At 42.9% G+C, this 5,000-nt stretch overlaps 1 protein-coding gene across 1 annotated transcript in view; it reads left to right on the top strand.

The window, feature by feature from the left end:
* Positions 1-5,000, top strand: part of dock11 (dedicator of cytokinesis 11) — a 158,154-nt gene that overhangs the window by 55,475 nt on the left and 97,679 nt on the right. The gene's annotated exons all lie outside the window — the stretch shown is intronic.

Raw genomic sequence — 5,000 nt, 5'->3', positions numbered from 1 at the left:
TTTTACAAACCATTTAAACAGTTATTTCGTTCAGACTTTACCTTGGATTACTTGCAACATTCATTTTTGTTTCTGTAAGGACCAATAAACATCTTTATTTGCCACGTAAAACGAAAAGGCGCGTCAATTCAGCCAGGCTCTAGTGCTTCATCGCAACCAGGAACTTTTTAAAAAAATGGACATCACAAAGTCAAAAAAGTATTTGGATTGAAAGGATTTCGTTACCAGGACTATGGACAAGGAGCTACATCAACGTTTCAAAGTTGGATTCATGGAAGATCGTGAGTAATAAAAGATTTAAGCAACGTCGGGCCGCCGCGCTCGAAAAAGTTTTGAACTGTTTGCCGGGTGGGAACAAAGGAAACACTTGAAGTGGTTTGAAAAGTTTGAACACTGAATGCTAAGAAAAACGTAACGATAAATGGCAAACATGCATGAGCAAAAAGAAGACGAAGCAGAGGAGGAGGAAATCTTGTTTGAGAAGGAAAACAAATTGTATAAGTTAATCGGAACGCGTAGAGGGAAATTGGGTGTTCTCACCAGAAAACGCAACGAAATAAATGCTTTGATCGAAGCAGGACACACAAAAGAAGAGGTGAAAGGACCAGTAATGGATTTTATTGCATACTTGGAGGAGTTCGCGGAACTGCATAATAACGTGCAATCTTTGTTATCAGAGGAAGAGAAGGAGCCGGACAGAATCGACTGGTTTGAACCGAAGATGGCTAATTTTAGACAATTTCTAGATGGCGTAGAATATTGGTTTCAAGCCGATGAGGTAGACCCCGATCCTCGAGAACCAGCCGAAGGTTTACAAGGTGCAACAGCCGAGTCCGTGTCACCGTATGACAGTGTTTCACAGGCCGCAACAAGGCCGCGCAGTGCAGCCTCCAGTCGGGGCAGCAAGACCTCGGAGGCCCTGTCCGAGGCGAGGATACAGCGCGCTGTTCTTGCAGCGCAATCAAAGTCTTTAGAGGAGCAACTCGACCTCGACATGGAAGCTTTAAGACTGACATCAAAAAAGGAAAAACTCAAACTGCAAACAAAGATAGCTGAAGCAGAAGCCAGAATTAACATCCTATCAGAGGGTGAATTGTTGCCTGCTGATTTAAGTAACCTTGTAACATCCAGAGCGTCAACCGAATACATTCTTCCAACAACATCAAAGAAAGCACAAACAAAGCAAAGAATACATCCGGAACATTTCAGACCTACTTCAACAGAAGTTAAACCAGAATTACAAAGTTCATTCTCTATCCCAGTCAAGCCATCCCAAAGCGCATTAAAACAATCTCCAAAATATACCCCAGTCTCCCACAATGATTCACTCCTAGAATTGATGAAGAAACAAAACGACATAACAACACTACTCATTAAACAACAGGTTCTGTCTCAGCTACCACCAAGAGCCATTTCTGTATTTTATGGAGATCCGCTTCAGTTCCGGTCATTCATGAAGTCATTCGAACAAACAATTGAAATAAAAACAGACAATGAGGAACAAAGATTATACTATCTGGAGCAATATACATCTGGGGAACCAAGAAAACTTGTGCACAGCTGCTTTCATCTGCCACCTGATCAAGGCTATAAGGAGGCCAAGAAACAACTGGAGTGGCACTTTGGGAATAAAATCAAGATCTCTTCTGCATTCCTGGACAAAGCGCTGAGATGGCCTGCAATTAGAGCAGAGGATGCGTCCAGTCTAAGGTCCTATGCTATATTTCTCAAAAGTTGTCACAACACTATGCAAGAAGTAGACTACGTTTCGGATCTTGAAACACCGTCTAACTTGAAGGTCATTGCTTCCAAGTTGCCTTTCAAGCTTCGAGAGAAGTGGAGAGGAGTTGTCAGCACCATATATGACAAATACAATCAAAGAGCATCTTTTAGTGATCTACTTGCTTTTATTGACAAACAGGCACGTATAATGTTCGATCCAGTTTTTGGAGAAATTCAGAGCCCACCGAGCAAAACCGCAGAGCAGAGGCAAGCTAGAGTCACCTCCACGTCCAATAGGGGGAGCAGTTTTGCGACAGCTGTGTTACCAGCCTCAAATGCAATCAGCATCAGCGCATTCACAATTCCCTGCATGTTCTGCAATAAAAATCACCCAATGGAAAAATGTCATGCATTCCAAAGCAAACTCAATAACGAAAAGGTGGAGTTCCTGAAAGGAAGAGGAATGTGTTTTGCATGCCTTCAAAAGGGACACATGAGTAAATACTGTTCGAACAAAATGACCTGCAATGTGTGTAACCAGAGGCATCCTACAGTTCTTCACATACCAACCAAAGAAAACCAAACAAACAAAAAAGGTTCTGCTACTGTGGTCTCGCTGGCTACCGGTAGTGATACTGGGGCCGGAAAAAAGGAATGCGCTCTCGCAATTGTGCCCGTCAAAGTTAAATTAGAAAATGGAACTAAATGTGTTCAAACATACGCCTTCCTGGATCCTGGAAGTTCTGCAACCTTTTGCACTGAAGACTTATCCAGACAGCTACAAGCACCGGGAAAGAGAGTAGAAATTCTTTTAAAAACCATGGGTCAAGAAAAGCCAGTAACCAGTTACAAAGTGTCCGGCATTGAGATAGCTGCTCTTGACAGTGACACCTTCCTCAAACTTCCAGACGTTTTTACTCAAAGATCTATCCCTGTGACACATGACGATATACCGACTGTAAAAGACTTAAGAAAATGGTCTTATCTGGAGGAGGTTGACTTTACCCCTATCAATGCAAGCATCGGGCTGCTAATAGGAGTCAATGCTCCAAGAGCTTTGGAACCTTGGAAAATCATAAACAGCAAAGATGGAGGACCATATGCTGTTAGAACCCTGCTTGGTTGGGTTATCAATGGACCGCTCGGCTATGGAAGTGTGAATAATGTTAATGTTCATGTCAACAGAATATCCATCACAAATTTGGAGAATCTGCTGATAAAACAATACAACCAAGACTTCATGGAACAGCATTATGGAGAAAAGAGTGAATTGTCTCAGGAAGATGAACAGTTTATGAAAATTGTGTCTCGGTCAGCTGAACTTAAAGATGGTCATTACCATTTGAAACTTCCATTCCGCAATGCTAACATAAACATGCCTAACAATAGGCAAATAGCATACCAAAGAACTCAACATTTGTTGAAAAGATTTCAAAAGGATCAGGTGTTCTTTAATGAATACAAAGCCTTTATGAATGAGGTCATGGAAAAGGGGTATGCTGAGGTTGTACCTCAGAATGAGCTGCAGCATCAGACTGGCAAGCTGTGGTATTTGCCACATCATGGTGTCTACCACCCACGCAAAAAGAAGCTGCGTGTGGTTTTTGACTGCGCTGCAACATTCAGTGGAACCTCTTTGAATAAGGAACTTCTTCAAGGTCCTGACCTGACTAATACGCTCCTTGGCGTGCTATTCCGCTTTCGTCAGGGTCCTGTTGCCTTCATCACCGATGTAGAAGGGATGTTTCACCAGGTTCGCGTAGCAAAGGAAGATATTAACTTCCTGCGCTTTCTTTGGTGGCCCAATGGAGACATCTCTAAAGAACTGGTCGAGCACAGAATGACCGTGCATATCTTTGGTGCAGTATCTTCCCCTAGCTGTGCCACATTTGCTTTACGAAAAACAGCAGATGACAACCAGGGTCAGTACTCAGAAGAAGTCACAAACACTGTAAGACAAAACTTCTATGTGGACGATTGCTTGAAGGCAGTCAACAGTACAGAACAGGCTTTGCTTTTGTATCAGCAACTCACTGAGCTATGCACAAAAGGTGGCTTCCATCTGAACAAATGGATTAGTAATGATCGCACTGTCCTCGCTGCAATTCCTGAAAAGGACAGAGCTAAAGAAGTGAGAACTTTGGATTTAAGCAAAGAACAGCTGCCGATGGAAAGAGCACTAGGTTCTCAATGGGATGTGGAAAAGGATCAATTCACCTTCAGCATTGACATCAAGTCTCACCAAACAACCAGAAGGGGAATCCTGTCTGTTGTCTGCTCAGTATACGACCCCCTTGGGTTTCTAGCTCCCGTAACTCTGGTCGCAAAGCTGATCTTGCAGAGTCTATGTAAGCTGAAACTGAGTTGGGATGAAAACATATCACATGATATAGCAAAGACCTGGGAAAAATGGCTTGATTCACTTCATCTTCTGAACAGTGTTGGTGTTAACAGAAGCTTTATTCCATTAGGCTTTGGTGACATTACATCTGCACAACTACACCACTTCTGTGATGCTAGTGAGGTTGGCTATGGCGCCGTATCCTACCTCCGGCTCACAAATAGTATGGACAAAGTTTGTGTGTCCTTTGTATTTGGAAAAGCTAAAGTTGCACCTCTCAAGTGCACAACCATTCCCAGAATGGAGCTTGCAGCAGCAGTCTTGGCTGTACAACTAGATCATATGCTTAAAGCAGAACTGCAGTTCTCATTCGCAGATTCTGTTTTTTGGTCAGACAGTATGACTGTTTTGCAGTACATCGCCAACAAAAGCAAACGATTCAAAACCTACGTTGCAAATCGCGTCACTGTCATCCATTCTCTTTCAAAAGAAGAGCAATGGAGGCATATCTCCTCAAAGGAGAATCCAGCTGATGCAGCTTCCCGTGGCTTATCAGTCAAGGCATTTCTCAAGAGCCAAACCTGGTTCAATGGGCCAGAGTTCCTCCGCACCCGTTCTCAGTGGCCAGGAGCAACTAAGGATGTGGATTTTATTCCGGACGACGACCCCGAAGTAAAGCAAGAAGCAGCTGTTCATGTCCTGTCTGTTCATTCTGTGAAAGAGTCTTGCCCTACCAGCAAACTGCTTTCTTACTTTTCCAAATGGGCAGATCTGAAACGTGCAGTTGCATGGTTTTTAAAATTCAAGGATACACTTCAGCAGAGGTGTGATGAAAAAAGAAATCTGCAAACTGACGTCAAACCTAAAATGAAAAAGAAAACATGGATTTACCAACTTTCAGTGGATGACCTTAAAAGAGCTGAAAAAGCAATAGTCA

The sequence above is a fragment of the Sardina pilchardus genome, chromosome 16 (assembly GCF_963854185.1).
Source record: "Sardina pilchardus chromosome 16, fSarPil1.1, whole genome shotgun sequence".
Taxonomy (NCBI): Eukaryota; Metazoa; Chordata; class Actinopteri; order Clupeiformes; family Clupeidae; genus Sardina; species Sardina pilchardus.
Note: the sequence above shows the minus strand (reverse complement) of the source record. Positions and strands in the feature narration are given on the sequence as shown.